This window comes from Marmota marmota, unplaced genomic scaffold (genome assembly GCF_001458135.2).
Source record: "Marmota marmota marmota unplaced genomic scaffold, marMar, whole genome shotgun sequence".
NCBI classification, from domain to species: Eukaryota; Metazoa; Chordata; class Mammalia; order Rodentia; family Sciuridae; genus Marmota; species Marmota marmota.
In genome coordinates, this window is record NW_026000057.1 from 23658468 (window position 1) to 23683018 (window position 24551).

At 33.7% G+C, this 24551-nt stretch overlaps 1 pseudogene; it reads left to right on the top strand.

Annotated features, from left to right (window-relative positions):
• Positions 1-1965: 1965 nt before the first annotated feature.
• LOC107141136 lies at positions 1966-23890 on the top strand (annotated as a pseudogene).
• The last annotated feature ends 661 nt before the right edge of the window (positions 23891-24551 follow it).

Sequence of the window (24551 nt, forward strand, 5' to 3'; positions counted from 1 at the left end):
TCGTTATAATGTGTGTTGGTGTGGATTTGCTATAATTTTGTACATTTGGGGTCTTGTAATCCTCTTGTATTTGATTTTCCATTCCATTATTTAGGTTTAGGAAATATTCTGCTATTATATCATTGAAAAGATTGTGCATTCCTTTGATTTGTGTCTCTGCTCCTTCATCTGTTCTGATAACTCTTAAATTTGGTCTTTTCATGTTATCCCATAATTTTTGGATGTTCTATTCATGGTTTCTTACCATCTTCTCTGCATGTTCAACTCTACTTTCAAGATTATATATTTTGTCTTCATTGTCTGAGGTTCTGTCTCCCAAGTGGTCTAGTCTGTTGGTGATTATTTCTAGTGAATTTATAATTTGGTTTACTGATTCCTTCATTTCAATGATTTCTGTTTGTTTTTTTTTTTTTTTTCACGATATCTAACTCTTTATAGACTTTCACTTCCTGTATTTTTTCTTTGATTTCACTGCTTACACTCTCCTTTACTTCAAATATCAATTTAACTATATACAATCTGAACTCCTTCTTGAACATTTCTTCTACTGTCTTATCAGTAATTTCTGTTGTTGAAGCATCTTGGTTTATTTGAAGCACTTTATTCCCTTGTTTTTTCATGTTGTTAGTGTGTTTTCCCATGTAGAAATATGGATCGAGGGCAGGATAAATTCTACCCTGTAGACCTATAGTGTCCTGAATGTTTCCAGCACCTCACCTTTACTGCTAAGACCAATATCAATAGCACCCAGTATACACAAAATATAGCCTTAAACCTAGTAACTCCCACTAAGGTGTCTACTGCTTTCTTGCATTAAACCAAAATGATGAGTTCAATAACTATCTATAGTACAAACAGAATGTTTGTTAAAACAATTTACAATTTCAAATGGTGGATGAGAGAACAGAGGGAGTGTAGTATGCAATATTCTCAAGGGAGGAAGATAGAAGCTAAAAGTAAAAATTCACAGGAAGAGTAGAAGAGGAGCCGACAAAGATTGGTTGTTGGTTGGAGAAAAGTTGGAAATAAAATTCAAGAAAATAGATGAGAGAGGAAGAATACGAACAAAGAGAAAAAAAATTAACGACATAAGAATAAAACAAAAATGCAAAACACCATTCATTTATCATTGTCTTCCACACGCTGATGCATACAAAAAATCCTGTTCCAAATATGGTAGAGAGATTAGTGAATGAAAAAATAAAATAAATCTTGCTGGAGAGTCAAACTGTCTTTTTCAGTGTTCAACAGTTTCTCAGCCCTGTCTCTGATGTCTCTGGGGATCACCAAATCCAAATCAGCCCTAATACCCAGTCTCTATCCCACAGATCAGGGCTTCAGATACCTCAGGATTGGCCATGCAATAGTACCAAGATCTCAATGTTGCTCCTACTTGCAGAGAGACCACCAGGGATATACACATGCAAAGGAGCAATCCTGAAATGCAGCAGCAAAATAAGGGCCACTAGCACTCTCAGCAGGAAAACTCCAGTCTCCTCCAAACCCAAACCCGTAGGCACCCTCACCCTCACCCTGCAGGTCCCAGCCAGAGTCCCCAGACAGAGACCCTTGTGATGGTAAACCTGCTGGCACCCAGATGCCAGGCTCTGGCTAATGTTCCAAAATGGGTGCAAACAAACCTGGAGTCTTCCCTAAAGCAATCCTCTAGGCTGTGGTAGCAGCAGTAGTGGTGGTGGTGGTTGGAAGCAGGCAGCAGCTCAGCAGTAGCCTGCAGCTGCAGCAGTGGCTACAACTGCAGCTGTGAGTCAGCATCACCAGGCGATCTCTGGGGGTCAGGAGCAGTGTGGGCTTCAGTTGCATCTGGGGCAGTGGTTTCTTCTGTGGCAGCAGCACCCATAAAGAACACCTCCAGGTGGTCTCAGACTGGCAGCAGCAGAATCAGAGGCAGCAGCAATGGTAGTAGCGATGCAGGTGGCAGTTGATTGACAGTAGACTTCCGGTTCAATGGCAGGGGCTATGGAGGCAGTGTCAGAATTTGCAATGGAGGTAACTGAGGCAATGCCCAGAGAAAAGACCTCTGGGCACTGCAATGGCTTTTGTGGCAGCCCAGAAAGAAGACCTCCAGGCGACCTCAGGATGGCAGCAGTGGAATCAAAGGTAGTCTGTATTTCTTTTTAAATACAACTTCAATTTTACAAACAAACAAAAAATGTGAGGATAGTGAGGTTTTTCTTATATCTGATACTTCACCAACTATCCAATTATTTGCTTCTCTCTCCCTCTCTCCCTTACTCCCTCTCCTTCTTCCCCTCCCACTTTAATCAGCAACTTGAGATCTATTCCTTTCAATATGGGTAACTCTGAACTAAATGACCTTCACATACCAAAGTGCACTGGGATGATGCTATCTATACTGTCCAGTATAGATATCTGCCCTAATTCCCCCACCCTGCCTCTTCACTTAAAAGAAGGAAGCCGGTGACTTTCTGCAGTCACTGTTTCCAAAATATTCCAGTCTATCATGCACATGCTTCTGCCTTCTTAAGACTCAGTTCTACCCCTAGTTCTGTTCTCCAAGGCTACTGGCTTTCTCTACACCATAGATCTGCCTTCTGAGTCAACTTTCCTTTTCTGTAATAAATGTTCTCTGTTTTCAACTGAACAGACTTTGGGCCCAAAGGCCTCTAAAATTTTTTCATACTGACTCTCTTTTTCTCAGTATCATTTACTATAAATTAAAAAAAAAACATTGTGGGTTTCTTATGTATCTGTTGATCAATATACTTCATTAGACAAAAACAACAGCAACAATTTTCCTAGAGATATATCTTACTTTACCTTAAGATCACTTTGAGGCTGCTGTGGGGACACACCCACAAGAATCTCAGAGGATCTTTAGCCTGACACACTTAATATAAGACTGCCATTTGAAAAGGATGGACATAAGAAACAGCTTTATTTGTGTACACAAGTCCTGGATTCCCTATATTTAATGTGTTTCTATTGTTGTTGTTCTGTTATATACTTAAATTTATCTCTCATCTCTCCCACTTTATCATAGGAATTAAGAAGCCAGATGGAAATTTCAATAGTTGCTTGTATCCAAGTATCCTTTTTCCTGTACCAGAAAGTTTTCCAAGTATTATTGCTGCATGATTGCAGATTAAAGCAACTACAAAAATTTCTTTTTTTCACAAATCAGCAATTTGGAAATAGTTCATTGAGAATGACTCAGCTTTGCTCCAAGCAACATTAGTTAAGATAGCTTTGCTGAGGTATTGGAGACAGACTTTCAAAACAATTTATTTTCCTAGCCATTTGGAGCTGTATTCTAAGAGCTTAACTTGGGTTTATGGACAGCGAATTCAATTCGCTCTACCTTGGCCTCTCTATAGACTGCTTGGATTTCTTCAATATAGTGGTTAGGTTCAAGAGCAAGCATCCCAAAAGAGTAAGTAGAGGTTCAGGAAGGTTTTATAACCTAACTTCAAAAATCACATTATATCACTTCCAATATTATAAATTTATTGAAGCAGATACAAAGGTTTGTCTAAGGGTTCTGGTCAGCTTGTAATTGATGTGACTAAAATGCCTGACAAGAAAAACTTAAAGGAGGAAAGTTTTATTTTGATCCATGGTTTCAGAAGTTTCCATTCATGGTCAGCCCACTCTTACCTGAGGTGAGACAAAACATCATGTTGGAATGGTGTGGGAGAAAAAAAAGCTGCTCAGCTCATGGTAACCAGAAAGCAGAGAGAGGGAGTGGAATAAGCCAGAGATAAGACACACCCTTCCAGGGTAATCTTAAGTGACCTACTTACTCCAACTAGATCCTACCTCCCAGTGGTCCATTAGGCCATTAAAGGATTAATCTACTAATGATATGGGAACCCTTCATGATTTAATCTCTTCCCAACATCCCACCACAGAACACATGAGACTTTGGGGCACATTTCAGATCTAATCCCTAACAATAAATGTCAAGTGTTCACTGTAAAAAGACCACGTAGATTGAGTGATATTGCTGTAGCCACCTTAGAAAATACAGTCTGCCATATAATCATCATTGTAATATCTGCTAGGCTCATCGAAGGTAATTTTGTTTTTTTTTTCCCCTTTTTGAATAATATACAATTTGTGAGGAGGCACTTAAATCCATATAGACATCCTATTCTTTATCAAACTTTTACCTACTACTTGAGCATGCATTGATAATTTTCTCATATCAGTTAAACTTCTGGTAGATCATTAGATGCAATTTATTCCCTTTTAAAATGATGATAATTGAGTTTTAAAATTAAACTCAGATTAGCTTTTATTGATAGAGTTACCCCTAAGACATAAATTTTCCAGGGCTTCAGCTAAATACTCAATTTGTTCCATGAGATTTCCATATTCCAGCTATTTTAAAGCTCCAATTTCCAAGTATTGAATAACCCCATAATAAATTAACTCTGCTAATCTGTGACACCATTTGTGAAGGTCTTATGTTAAATCTTCACAAGGTATTGTGGTCTCTGGGAGTCATTGTTTCCCTTCTTTGGTAATCACTTTAGTAATAATCTAGTCCATAATATAACAATCTACTCCAAAATATAGTATTAAAATCAATATTTACTGCTCTTAAGTCTAAGAGCCAGTTGAGGAGCTTTTCTAATCTGGTCCAGGCTCACATAATGGTTTATGGGCTTGTTCATGTCTCTTTGATCAGCTGGCAACCTGACTGGCAGCAGCCCATGTTAGGTTGGCCTCACTGGCTGTTTGGCTGTCAGAGGTGATGGCAGTCACTCTTGTTATCCAAGAGTGTAACTCATGTCTATTCACATGGTGATGACAGATTTTCAAAAGTGCAGACTAATGCAAGGCCTCTTGAGTTTAGTCTTACACCTGGAATAGCATCACTTCTTAGCATCAATACTTAGATTAAATCACAAGGCCAGCATAGACTATGTCTCTTGATGAGAAGAATTTCAAAGATGTGAATTCAAAGAAAGGAACATTTTTTGCCCAAATTTTTAATATTATATATAGTGAATAATCCTCAGTTTCTGTTCCAAAGTCCTAAATCATGAGTACTTCAGGAATGTAGTTTTAATGTTAATATAAGGACTTCAGTTTGTTTGGGGTTATGACAGAGTAACTCGTACTAGATTAAGCTCCTTTGAAATGTAACTGTAAAACTGATAAAATACATGAAGCAAAGTTTTACACTAATTGGAAAATAGTTCAATTAATTTGCTGTCACCTGTCATTACAGAGTCACATGAACTTAGCTCATGTTTGTTGGTGTGGTAATATTAACCTCTAAGATACTGTAGGAATGTAAGTTCTGTGTTTCCTGGACCAATGGGTATTAAGTTCATTATATTTTACTTACTGTGTTAGTCAGCTTTTGTCACTGTGACCAAAAGACCTGACAAGAACAACTTAGAGGAGGAAAAGGTGTATTTTGGTTCACAGTTTCAAAGATTTAATCCATGGTTGGCTCCATTGCTCTAGGCCCAAAATGAGGCAGAACATTATGGTGGAACAGCATGACACAGGAGCACTGCTCTGCACATGACAGCAGAGGGTTGGGGGGCAGGCACTGCAGGGAAGATGAGCCCTTCCAGGGCTTGTCCCCAGTTAGTCTCCTCCTCCAGCATCTCCCTATAGTTATCACTACTTAGTGCATTTAAACTAGGATTAACTGATTAGGTAACAGCTCTCATAATCTAATCATTTGCCTCTAACTATTCCTGCATTAACACAGGTACTTTTGTGGATACTTCCTATCCAAACCATCACACTTTTCAGATGAATATGCATTCTGTGCTTCCCATAAGGTACAGGGTTTAAGGTTGCCCCACTTACCAACATTCTAAGGATTTCTTTCCCAGACACCTTTTTACTGATATGTACTGAAGTCTAAGTTTGCTTTTCTAATTGTGACAGAACAAGAAAACTGATTACCTTTTCTAGCACCGTTTTTATTAATTTGATTTGCAAGCCATGTAAACCTTAACCTTAACATTTTAGCAGTTTTCGTCCTTAGAAAAATAAAGTCAAATTTTTATTAATTGTATTAAATCTATGCCCTTTTGCATATCCATTCCTTGCATGATGATGATTGTTATGGTTTATAATGTGAGGTGTCCATCAAGAGTTCATGTGTGAAACAATGCAAGAAAGTTCAGAGGTGAAATTATTTGGTTAGAGGAGCCTTAACCTACTCAGAGCATATAACTGTAGGCAGGTAGGATGTGACTGGGGAAGGTAGGTCCCTAGATGTGTGACTTTGGGGTTTATATTTTGTCCCTGGTGAGTTGAGTTTCTCTCTGTTTCCTTGTTGCCATGTGCTGAGCTGTTTCCTCCTCCACACCTTTCCACCACAATGTTCTACCTCACCTTGCCTCAGAGCTATGGAGTTGGCATTCTGTAGACCAAGACCTCTGAAATCCTGGGACAAAATAAACCTTTTCTCCTCTGTATTTTTCTTGTCATGTCTTTTGGTCACAGTTATGAAAAAAAAAAAAAAACCCCGACAAAAACAATGTCTAATTACTCTCTATTGGTTTCTGCCTTTCTAATGCTAGATTTTATTTTCATTATCTTCTTAACATCAACAAAAATCTTCTGGTTCTGAAGAGAGTTGGTTTCAGCTGACTGACTACCTCAGAATAAAATATCCTAAATCAGGATAATATTTTTTATTATGGGGGAATGAATTCCATTTTAGAAGATAATTACGTTACCTAACAAAGGGACCTTGAGATTTGTGAGTCTGAGCAGTAGCCAGTCTCAGCTGGCAAGAGAACTTCAGGGTGTGGTCTTGAGATGGCAAATTCCTGCCAATTTTGATTCTGTTTAGAGTTAACTCTGCCTATTAAAAAAGAATACAAAACCCATAACATGGAGGGGTATTATTCTGTTATGAAAAGAATGGAAGATTCCTGTGATTCCTCTTCTGCTATACCTATCTAATCTTAAGGTGTTTTAAATAATGATATTCAATGTTTGATTTTTATATAAACGTCTCTGACATGAGAGCTGTTGAGTAGGTAATGCACTAAATTCATTTTTTGTGAATTTTCTTAAGATACAAGTCAGTGTTTAATCTATTTGGTATTCAGGAATTAAATCCATTATACTTCACCATTAGGGCATTCAAAAATTTGAACTTTGTTTTTACATTTTAAATATTATTGTGCTGATATGGCATTATTGTGTAATATTCTCAGTAATATATATCATCTTGCTTCAATTCTTAAAATCCAGGGTATTAGTGCTTAATCACACATTGTCCCTTCTATAAAGTTAAAACAAGAACTTGGGAATACTGAATAGATTGAATGAATATTTTTAATACCTAAAACTGATAGTAAAAAGAAAATCATTAAGGTTAGTATTTTAGCACAAATTTCCTTATCTAAAATAACTTGATTAATATTTTGCTTTTCCTGTAGATGTTCATTTTAATTTAATTAGAGTTTTAACTATGCTAATAAAATAACTCTAATCCTTGGCTTTAACAACATGAACAGAAAAATATTTCTATGCCATAAGAAAATAATTTCTGTACTCACACTGAGTATCATAATAAAGAATTTGTGTCTTAAGAAAATTCAATATCAACATTCATTTTAAAGAATACCTTTGTGTGTGTGTGTGTTTGTGTGTGTGGTGCTGGGGATTGAACCCAGGGCCTTGTGCATGTGAGGCAAACACTCTACAAACTGAGCTATATCTCTAGCCCTAATTAACTTTTATATTTCTTTTAAATGTCTTAGATTTTCTAGGTGAAATTGTGTGTAGGGGGCACAAAGACCTTAAAGATTATTATATCTTGTTATAAGAAGCAGCATAGAAAAAAATAACAAAACTTACTTCTGATATATTATGTTTTACTTTAAAAATCTTCTAAAAGAGAGGAAAATTAGAAACTGAATTTCTAAGATGCTGGTTAGAATTCCAATGACCACTTTATACTGAAAGTAATAAAGACAAATAGAAAATGACCAATTTGTATCAAAGTTTCCTTCCAAAGATATAATATCCATTTTCCCCCCATAATTTTCTTATGACTTTCCCTGCAGATTACAGGCAGAAACAGAAATCTCAAACTTCTCATCATTGATAATTTATCTCACCTAATTAATGAGAATTCTCTCTTTCATATTCTCTTTCTCTCTCTCCTCTTTCTCTTCACACCTTAGAAAAGTAGTATTTTCAATTTATTTTTATAATGAAATTGAAATCTTGGTGCATACTTCTGTTTTTCAAGACAAGTTAGTATCAAGGTTAATAAAAATATAAAGCAAAACAGTTAAATATAATTGACAATATCCATTGCTTTTATAGAAAATTTCAGCAAAATACAGATTAATTTTTGCTTAAAATTTTTTGCATTGATAAGCATACACTACACCGAGATTTTCAATATATTTTTATTTGTTCAGATAGAGAACAACATTTTAATTTGTTTATATGTTCATCATTATACTTACTGATTTAATAAGTTCTCCTACAGTCAACGATTTAAATATAAATCATCTTATTTTTTTGATCTTCTATTTCCTTTGAAGAGGACTATTTTAAAAATCAAGAATAATTCTAAACATATTTCTTTATTACATGTGTAGATGAATATTTGTGATTTTACCCTTATATTCTAAGAAACAGATAAACAGCAGAATCTTGCTTTAATTGAAGAAGCAAAAAAGAAAGGTACCTTCCACAATAAATAATCGGTTCATGGTATGTTAAAAAAAATTTACCCTGATTATCAGTCTGAACTGTGGATACCATTTCTTTGAACTGCAGCAACTGGTCAAAAATATGAGGAGGAACTTACAGTTCTTCCTGTATTATTCATTGGTTCAAAAAGACTAGAAGAAAACACAAGGATTGAAACTAAGTACCCACATTTCCAAAGAGTTAAAAAAAAAAATTTCTTCCTTATTCAGTAAATACAACAATTTGAAACGGAGTCAAAATGAAAAAGAAAATTTGTATAACCAAAATAGATATAAAGGTTATGATTGGGATATCATTTATGGAGATAGGTCATTTTTAATTGGAATAATGCTCACTATTTTTAAATCTACATTTTAAAATGCATTTACTTCATTTCAGAAAAATTAGTACAAATGATTAAAATATACTATTTTATAAGACTCTAGAGACATTTATCTGAAGGATTTGAGAATGTTAATTTGGAAATTTAATTCTTCCAACAGAAAAAAAGATTGCTTCTTTAATATGGTTACTACCTAAATAATATCTTCCTTATTAAATTTGTTTTTTCAAACCATTACAAATAACTTATCATGTTAGCTAGTTGTTTCCTCATCATATCATCAGAACATTTCTATCTTAATTTATGATACAAACTTTGTGCAATAGAGAAAATGTCAACTATAATGATGTTGTTTGTCATGGTAAAAATATGGATCTGAATTCTGAGAAAAGGAAATGATGTTTAATGCATCAAAGGATGATATTTTAGGCAGGTTATAACATTTATATTCTTTAGATATTCTGGGGTTTAGGGAGTATTTCAGTTGAAGTATAAAAAAAGAGTTTAAGACTACACAACTATGAGAAAATGAATAGTTGGTTATAATTGAACACATATGTACTTTTGGTGACAATAAATATGTAATAAGTCATTTCCTAGTTGCCCTTTCAGAAACTCCCAATTTCCATGTGTGGAAGTGCTATTCTAATTCAACACTTATTTTATCAGGCCTGAAATCTTTGGCAAAGTTTATTATTTCAAAATGTGTGAGGAGAATGGATGGTTTAAAGAGAAATAAAATTGAAAAGTGTCTGACTATGACTTTTTTTTGTATGAAGATTCTTAGGACTAGTGCTAAATTAAAATAGAAAAATAAATATAAAGAATATTTTTTAAATTCCACTCAGTTGTTTTCAAGTTGAGGTATTTACTGAATAAGGAAGGATTATTTCTCAAATATTTGCCAACATGAATGTTCAGTCTACAACTCTTGTGCTTCCTTCTGGTCTTTTCAGATCAAGGAATAACAGCTATCAAAAACTACAGGAGGAACTTTAAGTGGTTCTCACATATTCATTGAGAACTAATTAAGATAGTAAAGTTATGACAGTTTTTAAGCTTATTTAATTAATGAAGGGACTTATTGAGCTGTATTGTTAAATAATAAAATTTTTGGTGTGGCTTCCTGTTGGGTTAAGTGGGGGAGATAGTGATTATTCTAAATATTCAGTGTTAGATAGCCTCTGTAAAAGTGCTTTTTCTGTTGAATTAAAAGCACAAAATTGGATCCAATTAATTACTTAAATATTGGAGGGACATCAATCAAAATTAATGAAAGGAAAAATCAATCAATCAAACATTATTAATCTAGCTGGAATGTGCCAGCTGTTTGCTGAATTGACTTGACATTTTATCCATTCTCATTTTTAGAACCTTACAGAGAAGAATAAGGCATGAGTTTTCATGCACTTTATTTCATGTTTAAAGTGAGGTTAATTTAAGAATAACTTACATGGGAAAATTTACCCTTTCTGACTACAGTTTGATGTGTTTTACAAATGTATGAAAAACTTAACCATTTTCATTACCATCAAAAGATTCTTTCATACCTGTCCCTATCACATGCTTTTTTTTTTTTTTTTGTACTAGGATTTGAACTCAAATCCTAGTACAAAAACCACTGAGCCACATTCCCAACTCTATTTGTTTCTTTGTTTATTCATTCACTTTTTTATTTGTTTTGAGACAGGATCTTGCTAAGTTGCTTAAGGGCTTGCTTATTTTCTGAGGCTGGCCTCAATCCTGCAATCTTCCTGGCCTCAATCCTGCAATCCTCCTGGCCTACCTTTCCAAGCTGTAACAGCCAACCTTTATGCCCTTTTGTACATACTCTCCTTCTATCACTCTCAGTCTCTGAATCCACTGATCTGATTCTTGTTCCTAGTTTAACCTTTTCCTGAATGTCAACAGATCATGTAGTATAGAGCACTTTGTGTGTCTGGTTTCTTTTTCTTTGCACGTGCTCTTGAATTTCACCCATACTGTTGCACATATTAGGAGCTTTATTCCTTTAAATGCCTTCATAATATTAAATTGTATGAATGTAGAACACTTTGTCCATGTCTTCCCTGGTATTTGGATATCTGAGTCATTTCTAGGTTGAGAAATTACAAATACAGTAGTTGCCACTATTTATATACAGGTCTAATTTTGAACATATGTGTTTTATTTCTCCTGAGTAAGTATATAGGATTGCTATTTGCTATTTTGCTATTTCTAATGGCAGCTGCATGTTTCACTTTATAATAAACTTCAAAAATTCTGGCTATGCCAGTTTCTCTTCTCACCAGCAATATATTCTATTTCCTTTTGCTCTACATCTTCACTACCAGTTTCTAGAGTCTTTGTTTTTGTTTTCTCTTTCTCTCTCTTTTTTCTTTTAATGTAAGCTCTTCTGATAGATGTTTAGAAACAGCTAATTGTTGTTTTAATTTTGATTTAATAATAATGTTGGACATCTTTTCAGGTGCTTATTTGTCCTTCATCTCTAAAGTAAAATGTGTCTTTAGATGTTTTGACCATTTTCTTAAAATAATAGATGATTTTTGAGCAGTTTTAAGTTCTTAGCAAAAGGGAAAAGAAGGTATATAGTTCCTACATATACCTTCCTCCACATGGACATAGCCTAACCCAAGCCCACACAGAGTGGGATGTGCTTTACAATTAATGAAACTAGATTGACACATCATTGTCATCAAGGTCCATGGTTTACAGCCGGATTATATATGTATATACATATATAATTATATATGTATAATATGTATAATATATATATGTATCATATATATATATATAATTTATAGTTTCACACAGAATATCTTCAGTGTACTAAAAGTCCTCTATGTTTTGCTTATTCATCCCTTTCTCCAATTCCACTTGCCTTTAGATTGTCTCCATAGTTTTGCCTTTTCTAGGATATTACCTAAATGACTACAATAAATAGCCTTTCCAGGTAGGTAAATATGAATAAAGCTGGAAATATTTGTGTTCAGGTTTTCATTTTCACATAGACATAAGTTTTCAGATCATTTAGGCAACATAACTGCTAGATAATACAATAAAAACATGTATAGTTTTTAAATAAACTACCAAACTATTCTCTGACATGGCTCTCCTATACAATTTTAAATTCCCACCAGCAGTAAATGAGAATTCTTGCTATTTTATATTCTTACCAGCATTTGGTTTTATCAGTGTTATATAATTGGATCATCCTAATAGTTATGTAATTGTAGTTCATCGCTGTTCTAACTGGCATATGATGTTCAACATCTTTTCTTTCACTTATCTGCCATCTCTATCTCTTCTTTGGTTATGTGCCTGTTCATGTTTCTTCCCCATTTTTAACAAAGCTGCTCATTTATTTATTGGTGAATTTACAAGAATCTTGTGTATTTTGTATAGCAGTCCTTTTTAAGTTAAGTCATTTGCAAATATTTTCTTCCAGTCTTATTCTCTTCAAAGTATTGTTTGGAAAGCAGAAGTTTTTAATTTGAATGAATTTCATCTCATTAATTATTGCTTTCATTTATCATGCCTTTATTGTTGCATATAAAATGTCATCAATGTACAAATATCCATCTACATTTTCTCCTATTATTATCTATGAGTTTTATAGTTTGGGGATTTATATGTACATATTTGATCAACTTTGAGTTAATGTGAATGGTAAAAGGTCTATGTCTAGATTCATTTTCATTTGTTGAAAAGACAATCTTTACACCATTTTCTCCTTTGTCATAGATTAGCTCTTTACCTTTATGGGAATCTATTTCTGTACTTTTTCTTCTATTACATTGGGATATCTATTAATGCCTTATCTGAGGTGCAGGTGGCAAAGATTTCTCCCATTTTGTAAGTTCTCTCTTCACTACATATACTCTCTTGGTATATGTAGTAAGCTTTGTAGCTACTGTCTCATGCCTTTATCAGTCTTGAAGTCAAATAGAATCAGTCCACTGATTTTGTATGTCTTTCTTATTGTTTTAGCTACTCTAGAAGTTTTCACTTTGTTTGAACTTTTGATATATTTTGTGAATATCCACAAAATAACTCAATGCAGGCATTGATTAAGATTGCATTTTTGATTTATAGGTTGAGTTGGGAAGATCATGAGAATATTGAGTTGACCTATATATCAACGTGGACTCTCTCTCCACTTATTTCTTAGATTTCTTTCATCACAGTTTCATAGTTTCTCATACAGACATTGTATATATTTTGATAGAGTTAGAATTAAGTATTTCATTTTGGATTCATGCTAACAGAAATGGTGTTTTTCTTTTAAATTCAAATCCCATGTGTTCATTACTGATTTATAGGAAAGCAATTGGCTATTGTAGATTAAGCTTGCTAAAATCACTCAGTAGTTTGAGGAGGTTCCAAGTGTCTTTCAAATTGAAAACACATACACACAAACATATGCACATACACATACACACACACACACACACACCAAATATTTAGTTAACAAAGACAAATTTTACATGTTTTATTTAAAGATTGCATATTTTATGCACAACCTAGTTGTCTTTGCTTACTCCATTCTCAAAAATATACTTCCCATGTTTTCCTGTAGAATTTTCATAGTTTTACTTTTTATTTGTTCTTTTTAATTATACATGGCATTAGAGTTTATTTTGGCATACAAACATGAGTTATACCTTATTCTAAATAGGATCTCAGTCTTCTGGATGTACACAGTGGTGAGATTCACTCTGGTGTATGAAATTTATGTCAAATTTATTCCTATCTCCCCTCCATTCCTTTCATTCCCCTTTGTTTAATCCATGAAAATTCTACCTTCACCACCCTCTATTGTGAGTTAGCATCATATATCAGTGAAAATATTCAGCATTTGGTTTTAGGGGATTGGCTGATTTCACTTAGCATGATAGTCTCCAGATCCATCCATTTACCAGAAAATGTCATAAAGTCATTCTTCTTTATGGCTTAGTAATGTTCCATTCTGTATACATACAACATTTTCTTTATCCATTCATCTGTTGAAGGGCACCTGGTTCCATAGCTTAGCTATTGTGAATTATGCTCGTATACCCTTTAATATGGCTGTATCACTGTAGTATGCTGATTTTAACTCCTTTAGATATATACTCAGGAGTGTTTTAACAGGTCAATTATTGTTTTCATTTCTAGTGCTAGATTTGAGGAATCTCCATACAGCTTTCAACAGTAGTTGCACCAATTTTCAGTCCCACCAACAATATATGAGTGTACTCTTTTCCCCACATCCTTGCCAGCATTTATTGCTACTTATATTCTTGATAATTGGACTGGAGTGAGGGGACATCTCAGTGTAGTTTTAATTTGAATTTTTCAAATTACTAGAAATGCTGAACATTTTTTCATGTATTTCTTGACTGTTCATATTTCTTCATTTAAGAAGTATCTGTTTAGTTCCTTTGTTCATTTATTGACTGGGTTGTTTTGTTGGTGTTAACCTTTTTGAGTTCTTTGTATATTTTGAAAATAATGCCTTATCTGAGGTGCAGATGGCAAAGATTTCTCCCATTTTGTAAGTTCTCTTTTCACACACTTGATTCATTTTTGTGAAAAAAGGTTTTTAGTTTGATATCATCATATTTATTGATTTTTTTCTTTACTTATAATGCTTTAGGGGTCTTGTTGAGGAAGTCAATTTCTAAGCCATCATGTTAGAGTGTTGGACCTACTTTTTTCTTTGAGTAGGTGCAGAATTTCTGATAAAATACCTAAATCTTTGATCTACTTTGACATGAGTTTTATGCAGGGTGAGAAATATTGGTGAAATTTCATTCTGCTACATATTGCTTTCTAGTTTTCCCAGCAATAATTTTTTTGAAGAGGCTATCTTTTCTCCAATGTATGATTTGGGCACCATTGTCTAGCATGAGATAATGGTATTTATGTGGGTTTGTCTTTGTGTCTTCTATCCTGTTCCATTAGTGTTCATGTCTATTTTGGTGAGATATCATGCTGTTTTTGTTACTATAGTTCTGTAGCATAATTTAGGTTCTCCTGCTTCAATTCTCTTACTAAGGATTTTGTTGGCTATTCTGGGCCTCTTATTTTTCCCAAATGATTTTCATGACTGCCTTTTCTATTTCTGTGAAGAATATAATTGAAATTTTAATAGGATTTACATTAAATCTGTAGAGCACTATTGGTAGTATGGCCATTTTGACAATATTAAGTCTGCCTATCCAAGAGCATAAAATATCTTCCTATCTTTTAAGGTCTTCTTCAATTTCTTTCTTTAGTGTTCTGTACTTTTCATTGTAGAGATCTTTTACCTCTTTTGTTACCTCAATTCCCAAATATTTTATTTTCTTTTTAGAAGCTATTGTGAATGGGATTGTTTTCCTAACTTCCCTTTCAGTTGATCCATCACTTTTTTATAGGAATGCAATTGATAAATGGATGTGAATTTTATATTCTGCTACTCTGCTGAAATCATTTATGAGTTCTAGAATTTTTCTGGTAGAGTTTCTCTGGTCTTCTAAATATAGAATCATGTTATCAACAAATAAGGATATTTTGAGTTCTTCTTTTCCTATTAATATCTCTTTAATTTCTTTCTTCTGTTTAACTGCTTTGGCTATAGTTTCAAGGGCTACGTTGAATGGATGTGGTAAAATTGGGCATCCCTGTCTTGTTCCAGTTCTTAGAGGAAATGCTTTCAATTTTTCTCCAATTAGTATGAAATTGACCTTGGGTTTAACATATATAGCTTTTACAATACTGACACATTTTCCTTATATTCCTAGTTTTTCTAGTGTTTTGAGCATGAATGGATGCTGTATTTTGTCAAATGCTTATTTTGCATCTTTTGAGGTAATCATGTGATTATTGTCTTTAAGTCTGTTTTTATGATGAAACTTTTTAAAATATATTTTTAGTTGTCAAAGGACCTCTATTTTACATATTTATATATGGTTCTGGGAATTAAACCCAGTGCTTCACATATGCTAGGCAAGTGCTCTACCACTGAGCCACAAGCCCAGCCCAATGTGATGAATTATGTTTATTGATTTCCATATGTTGAACTAACCTTGCATCTCTAAGATAAAATCCACTTGATCATGGCACACTACCTTTAAAATATGTTTCTGTGTGTGATTTGCCAGTATGTTTATTAAGAATTTTTAGATCTATGTTTATTAGGGATATTAGTCTGAAGTTTGCTTTCCTTGGTGTGTCTTTGCCTGGTTTTGGTATCAGGGTGTTACTATCTTCACAGAATCAGTTTGGAAGGGTTCTCTCCTTTTCTATTCCATGGAATAATTTGAGGAGGAGTCATGTTAGTTCTTCTTTTAGTGTCTGGTTAAACTCTACTGAGAAACTCTCTGTTCCTGGGCTTTTCTTTTTTGATGGGTTTTTGAGGGTGATTTCAAGTTCTTGCTTAAAATTGATCTGTTTCAATTTTATATGTCCTCCTGATTTATTTAGAGTAAGTCATATGTCTCTAGAAATTTGTTGATGTCTTCAAGATTTTCTAATTTATTGGATTATAAATTTTCAACATACTTTCTGATTATCTTCCATATTTCAGTATTGTCTGTGGTAATATTTCCTTTTTTATCATGAATTTTAGTAATCTGAGGTTTTTTTCTTTTTTTTTTGGTTAGGTTGGCTAAAGGTTATCTATTTTATTTATTTTTTCAAAGAACTGACTTTTGCTTCATTGCTTTTTCAATTGTTTTTTTATTTGTTTGTTTCAATTTTATTGATTTTGATCCTGGTTTTAATTATTTCTTGTCTTCTACTGTTCTACTTCTTTTTCTAGGGCCTTTATATGTCATGTTAGAGTATTCATTTAGTTACTTTCTGTTCTTTTAATGAATGAGCTGAATGCTGTAATTCATGTTAGAAGTGCCTGCAGAGTGGCCCAGAGATTTTGATACATTGTATCACTATTCTCATTTACCTCTAAGTATTTTTTATTCCATTCCTGGTATCTTCTGCTATCCATTCAACATTCAATAGCATCTTAGTCTTCAGGTACAGAGTAGCTTCTATTTTTTTTTTATTTTATCATGGATTTCTAACTTCAGTCTATTATTATCTGATAAAATGTAAGGTATTATCTTTATTTTTTTTATTTGTTAAGAGTTGCTTTGTGGTCTGGGATATGGTCAATTTTAGAAGGATCCATGTGTGGGTGGGAAGAAAGTGTATTAAGTAATTGATGGATATTGATGAATGAAATATTCTATATGTCTATTAAGTATAAATTATTAAATGCATTTCCTAATTCTATAGATTTTTATTTTGTTTTTGTTTGCAAGACCTAGCCACTGATAAGAAAGGCATGTTAAAGTCATCCAGTATTATTGTGTGGTGATCTGTTTATTTCTTGACATTGAGAAGGATTTATTTGATGTACATAGATGTTCCATTGTTTAGTGCATAAATATTTAAGATTGTTATTTCTTGTTGATGTACAATTTCCTTAAGTAGTATGAAATGGCCTTCTTTTCCCCTTTTGATTAAATTAGGCTTGAAGTCCTCTTTATCTGATATGAGCACAGGGACCTCTGCTTCTTTACAAGATCCTTGTTAATGATATGTTTTTTCAGTCTTTTTACCAAAAATGTCTTTGTCTATGAGTTGAGTCTTTTGGAGACAGCATATTGTTGGGTCTTGTGTTTTAATCCAATCTTCCAGTCTATGCATTTTAGTAGATGAGTTTAGGCCATTGACATTGAATGTTATTTTACAGAAATCATTTTTAATCTCTGTTATTTTTATTTATTTCTGGTTTTTAATTTATATTCAGTTTCTCATTTTATTGACTATTTTTCTAATGTAGTTTCTCCCTCTGATGGTTTTCAATTTTATTTTTTATTTCTTCCTGAAATATTTTATGTTTTGTAGTGCAGGCTTTCTAGTTATTAATTCTTTTAACTTTTGTTCACTGTGGAAGGCTTTTATTTCATCTTTCAATCTGAAGCTTAATTTTGCAGCATATAGTGGTTTTTATTTCTTTCAGAACTTGGTGTATATGATTCCAAGACCTACTAGCATTTAGAGTCTGGGTTGAAAAAAATCAGCTGAAATCTGGATTTCTTTACCTCTAAATGTGACCTGTAGTTTTGCTTGAGCAGTCTTTAAAATTCTATCCTTATTTTGTATGTTGGGCACTTTTATAATAAATTCCATTGGCATGCATCTGTTGTAATTTTATATATTTAGAGTCCTATATGATTCCTGTATTTGATTTTCCATTTTATTCTTAAGGTTTGGAAAATTTCAGATACTGTTTCATTGAAAATATTGTGCATTTCTTTAGTTTGTATTTCAGAGACTTCCCCTATCTGATGAATCTTAAATATGGCCTTTTCATTTTATCCTATATTTGTTGAAAATTATGTTTATGACCTCTTAACAACTTTTCTCCATGAACAACTTTATTTTCAAGTGTATATATTTTGTCTTCACTGCATGAAACTCTATCATCCAAGTGATCTAGTATTCTGATGATGCACTTTCTATTACATTTTTAATTTGATTTACTGATTTCTTCATTTTGAGGAGCTCCATTTGGTTCTTTTTTGGAATCTCCCTTTCTTTATTGAAATTATCTTTCACTTTCTGTATTTTCTCTCATTTGTAATTTTCTCTCAATGTAATGATTCAACCCATTACATTGTCTTTTATTTGACAGATCATTTTCTCCACTGTCATATTAGTGGATCCTGTTATTGAGGTATTTTGGCTCATTTAGGATGGTTTGTTCCCTTGTTTTTTCATACTGTTTGTATGTCTATCTATATATCAGTATGAATTGAGTTGACAGAACTTCTACCTATAAACTTACCATGTTGCTAAAAGTTTCTATTACCTCATTTTTTATGGGGAGACAAATAACAACAACTAATGCAGACAATATATAGTGTTAAGCTAAATAGTTCCTATGATGCCATCTACAATATTAATTGCTTTAATAGACAGAAATGGTAAAGAATTGCCATCTGTAAAAACAGAAAGTCTGCAAAAAGGTTTGCTATTTCAAACAGTGAAGAAGGAGAATGCAGAAGAGATTGTGGATGTGAAGATTTTGAGAAAGGAGGAGAAAAGCAGAAGTAAAAAATTAAAGGAAGTGTAAAAGAGAATACAATAGAATTTGGCTGTTAGCAAAAGAAAAGATAGAAAGAGAATCAAGAGATATGGACAAGTGAAAAACAATACAAAACAAAATCAAAATATACCAATCAAAAACCATAGCCCTCAAAAGACAAAGTCTGAAAATAACTACCTTCACAACTGCTAGAAATGAGAAAAGTGACACACATATGTTTATATACATATGTCCATGAACCATTCAAATTGGTGGGGATGGGGAGGGTTCCTTTATGGAAAATTAAGAATTCTTTTTAATTGCAGTTTTTCAAAAATTATCTATGATAATATATATTGGTTGTCTGTTTCCAAGTGTCTTTAAGTTTTTCTTGAGGTATGTATTGAGCACAAAGATAGTAGTCACAGGCTCTAGAGTCCTTCTTCTTTTTGTGTTGCTCATCATGTTGCTGGTTGGAGCTCAAAATTTCTCATCTTTCCTTCTCAGCAATATGAGCAATATGAGGTGGGAGCAGGTTGGAGAGTGTTGTCTTCTCCACTCTCAGTGGGGGTTTTCTCTGAAGGTGTGTTTTAGGTCTACTTAGTCCTCCAGTGTTTCACTGAATGGCAATTCATCTGAAGATTTTAAATCAGCACCCCTCCGGGGCCCAGCAAGAGATCCACACAGGGAGTCTGAACCCCAGGAGTCGCCCTGGGTTCTGCTTGAGTGGTGAAGAAGCCAGTCCTTCACCCCTCTGCCACCTGTGGGTCTTGTCCTTCCCAGCCTCTCTGGCTCAGTCACAAGTACACAGTCATTCCCACCCACCCTATCAAAATTCTTAGACTTCCCCCAGCTGGTCCTATGAGCCTCCAGATTCAAAAGGTTTGAAAGGAATCTGGAATCTTTTGGTTTGGATGTCCTGTATTCCCCTGGGTGAATCACTCTCCACCTGAATTTTTCCTGATTTTCTAGTTGCACTCTGAGTCATGGTGCAGACCTTGGCTTGGTCTGTTTTTCAAACAGCTTGGATTGCACAGGTCTGGGCACCAGCTGCCGGCTGACATAGCACAGTGGAAAAAATGGTATCTGCATTGGCTATCCATATGCAGCATCTTTCCTACATGAAGATATAGGTACTCACCCACTGGATCAGTTCAACAGTGTCCTGGATCTCTGCTTTTTCCATATCAAGACACATTATGGTGCCACCTGAAATGCAGGTTGTTTTAGTCCTCTTCCCCAATTTGCCTAGGGTGGATCCACTTGGGTGGCCACCAGCACTGGTGATAGGGTTTCTTTTATTTTATTTTATCCAACCTTCTGAGTCTTTAAGCTATTCTGAGAGTCCAGTATTAAATACCAGCAAAATCCCTTGTTTCACCCACCTCACTGAGAAGCTGTTTATTTGCATTCCTGGTCTCACACCATTGAGCAGCTTGGAAAGAAATTTCCTCGACTTCTTCATCTTCTAGGACTCACATTTTAGCTTTAATATTTAGGTACATAAATATGTTTTATGTTTGTCTTGAAGTATGTATTGAGTACAAAGATAGTAGTCACAGGCTCTAGAGTCCTTCTTCTTTTTGTGTTGCTCATCATGTTGCTGGTTGGAGCTCAACATTTCTCATCTTTCCTTCTCAGCAATATGAGCAATATGAGGTGGGGAGTGGGTTTATTAAATAGATTTATTTTATGCAGAATTTTTTCCATGATGTTAGATAGAATTGTGTCATTTTCTGGAATTTGGAATATTCCAATTTTCTAGCATTATTTATTAAAAAGACTATCCTTTCTCTATTAAATTTTCTTAATATTTTTTCCAATAATTTAAAATTTTGTGAATACATTTAATATTGGATTGTAATCTGTTTCACTGATTGATGCAACTATTCTTTCTCCAATAACACACTGCCTTGGTCAGTGGAGTGCTATACATAGTCTCAAAATCAGGTAAATGAGAATGTCCAATTTTATTTTTTGCTTTCTTTCTTTTTTTCTCTTTCTTTTCATTTCTTTCATTAAAAAAAATCTTTTATTTTTCCATATAAATTTTAGCAGAAGTTTATCAATCTGTAACACTGGCTGTTGTGGTTTTGTTTCGTATAATTGTGATTTTGTTAATCAATTTGGGGAGAATTGAGACTTTTAGAATATCCTTGAACACAGTGTATCTCTCTATTTAATTAGGTTTTCTTTAATTGCTCTCATTAAAGCTTTGTAGTTTTCACAGTGAACTGTTTGCACACATTTTGATGAATTTATACCTGAGTAGTTTCTGTTCTTAATTCTACTGTAAATTGTATATTTCAATTCACTTTTTTTAATTTTTTATATATATATATATTTTTAATATTTATTTTTTTTTAGTTTTCGGTGGACACAACATCTTTGTTTGTATGTGGTGCTGAGGATCGAACCCTGGTCGCACGCATGCCAGGCGAGCGCGCTACCACTTGAGCCACATCCCCAGCCCCTCAATTCACTTTTAAATTGTTAGTTTATAGAAGTATAATTGATTTTTTGTATGCTGCACTATATCCTCTTACCTTTAAAACTCCACTTTTTAGCTCTAATAGCTATTTTTAATATACCTGATGATTTTATGTGGAGATAATCATGTTTTCTATGAATTGAGCTCGTTTTATTTCTTCCTTTTTAATCTCTATACATTGTATATCCTTCACTTCTTTTAATGCACAAATTAAGTCGTTCAGAGCACATTTGAACATAAGCAGGAAAAGCAGGTTTCTCTGCATTTTTCTAGGGTTTGGGGGAAGTATTTAGTCTTTGACCATCAAGTATGATTTTAGAAGGAAGATTTTTCCAAATTTAACATTGACAGTGTGAAGATGTTCAAGTCGTTTGGAGAGTTTTTTGTCATGAATGAATGAATGTTGATTCCTTTCAAAAGAAAATATCTTAAGTAGTTCTTCTTTCTTTTTTCATCTAATGATATGCTATGTTATACAGTTTGATTGTGAAAGGTCAACCAGCTTTGCATTCCTTTGATAAAGCCCACTTGGTTAGGATGCAAAATCCTTTTTTACCTATTGCTGGGTTGATTTGCTACTGTTTTGTTAAGTCGTTTTGTGCATATTTTCAAAAGGGACATTGGATATTGATATATATAGTTTTTCTATTCTTATGACCTTTTTGTTTGCTTTTGGTATTTGGATAATTATGGCTTCATAAAATTTGTGCTGAAGTGTTCCCTACTTTTCTGTATCCCAGAAGATTTATCAAGAATTTGTCTTAGGCCAGCCAGCGACACTGTGAAGTGCAGATATTCTATTGCTGTTAGATAGCCACAAGGGCTGAAAGTGGTGATAATTAAAAAAATGGCTGCTCTGGAGGCCAAAATCTGTCATCAAATGGAATATTATTTTGAAGACTTCAATTTGCCAAGAGACAATTTTTTAAAGGAACAGATCAAATTGGATGAAGGCTGGGTACCTTTGGAAATAATGATAAAATTCAATATGTTAAACCATCTAACAACAGACTTTAATATAATAGTGAAAGCGTTGAGCAAATCTAAAGCAGAACCTCTGAAAATCAATGAAGACAAAACTAAAATCTGAAGATCTCTAAGCAAACCCCTCCCAGATGTGACCTAGGAGTATTAAAATGATGTAAAAAACAGATCTGTTTATATTAAAGTCTTCTCAGCTCATGCTTCCCTTGAAGACATAAAAGAATGGCTAGAAGATAAAGATTAAGTACTGAATATTCAGATGAGAAGAACATAGCACAAAGCATTTAAAGGGTCAGTATTTGCTGTGTTTGATAGTATTGACTCTGCTAAGGAGATTGCAGAGACCCCTGGCCAAAAGTACAAAGACACAGATCTGCTAATACTTTTTAAGGAAGATTACTTTGAAAAGAAGGAGAAAGAAGAAGGAGAATGAGGAGGAGGAGGAGGAGGAGGAGGAGGAGGAGAGAAGGAGGAGGAGGAAGAGAAAGAGAAAAGAAAGTAAGAAGGAAGGAAGGAAGAAAGGAAGAAAGGAAGGAAGGAAGGAAGGAAGGAAGGAAGGAGGAAGGAAAAGTGGAAAGCTAAGTTAAAAGCTAAACAAGAGCAAGAAGAAAAACGAAAGTTAGCAGAAGATGTTGAAATGAAATTTCCAGAAGAAAAGATCACGTTTGCTAAAATTTTCAGGTGACTTAGATGATCAGACTCATAGAAAAGATCTGCACTTCTTTGTTCAAATCATGGTGAAATAAAATGGATAGACTTTATCAGAGGAGCAAAAGAGGAAATTATTCTCTTTAAAGAAAAAGTCAAGGAAGCGCTGGATAAAACCAAAGGTGCAGACAATGGTAACCTACACTTAAGGAACAAAAAAGTGACTTAGGAAGTACTAGGAGGTGTGGAAAAAAGTAACTTTGAAAAAAAAAAATCACAGATGGAAGTCAAAAGGTCTCAGATTTGAAGGAAAAGGAAAAGGTAATAAAGCTGCCCAGCCTGGGTCTAAGGGAAAAGTACAGTTTCAGGGCAAGAAAACAAAATTTGATGGTGATGATGACCATAATGAAAATGGTGCAGCAGGAACAGTGAAAACAGCAAGAGAAGAAATAGACAAAGAAGAGCCTGCAAACAGAATACAACAGACACTAGTATGGCAACATGTAAAAACATGGATGTGTAACCGATGTGATTCTGCAATCTGTATACGGGGTAAAAATGGGAGTTCATAACCCACTTGAATCAAATGTATAAAATATGATATGTCAAGAGCATTGTAATGTTTTGAACAACTAATAATAAAAAAAAGAAAACAGAAAATGGTGCTGGAGACTGGTAGTTCAGTAAATCATTTAAAAAATATTCCTTGTAGTTAGGTTTTAAGCTGCTTTTTGTCTTGGGAGGCTTTTAAAAAGAAAACCATATTAGGTCCACCTTTAAAACAAGAAGAAATAATTATTGTTTAACTTTTTTTTTCTGTTATCCAAGTGAGGGTTTTATTTGTTTGCTTATTTTTTAATGTTTAGTTCTGTTTGTGTTCAGAGGATTCAAATATCAAAAGGAAGATTCTTCCACTAAATTGCATTTGTAACATGAGAATGTATTAGTACAAACTAATCAGATATATACTATATAAAAATAAAAAAAAATTTGTCTTACTTCTTACATCTTTAATAGACTGGGACAGCTGCTTCTGAGGTTTTCTTTGTGGAAAGATGAAGTATGAACTTGATTTTTATAACAGATAGAAGTGACACCTGTCATGTAAGAATTGAGTTACAACTTAAAATGAGTTTTCTTTTTAAACTGCTTATTGCATTTATTTTTAAGTCAAAAATATTTATTGTTTTCTGTGTATTCTGTTTTATTTTATAAGTCTAATTGATCTTTACTAATTTTCCACTGAGATTCTTGGCACTGGTAGTTTGCATCCCTTCTGTTTCTTTATTTAGCAACACAGTTAAGTGATTATCAATTTTTAAAAATTTTTGAATGGATAAAAAAAATGT